Consider the following 244-nt stretch of genomic DNA (forward strand, 5'->3'; position numbering starts at 1 on the left):
GCTGTCATGGCCCGGCATCGGAATGTCCGAGGTTATAACTACGATGAAGATTTTGAAGATGATGACCTCTATGGCCAGTCTGTAGAGGATGATTATTGTATTTCGCCATCAACAGCTGCTCAGTTTATTTACTCATGACGTGACAAACCTTCAGCTGTTGAACCTGTAGAAGAATATGATTATGAAGATTTGAAAGAATTCTCCAGTTCTCTTGTGAATCATCAGCTAAGTGGAATTGATCAAG

The 244-nt window shown here is 40.6% G+C and overlaps 1 pseudogene; it reads left to right on the top strand.

The window, feature by feature from the left end:
* The first annotated feature begins 6 nt into the window (after positions 1-6).
* The window catches only part of LOC104993147, a 1,710-nt pseudogene continuing 1,472 nt past the window's right edge, over positions 7-244 (top strand).

This window comes from Bison bison, unplaced genomic scaffold (genome assembly GCF_000754665.1).
Source record: "Bison bison bison isolate TAMUID 2011002044 unplaced genomic scaffold, Bison_UMD1.0 scf7180017864234, whole genome shotgun sequence".
In the NCBI taxonomy this organism is placed as follows: Eukaryota; Metazoa; Chordata; class Mammalia; order Artiodactyla; family Bovidae; genus Bison; species Bison bison.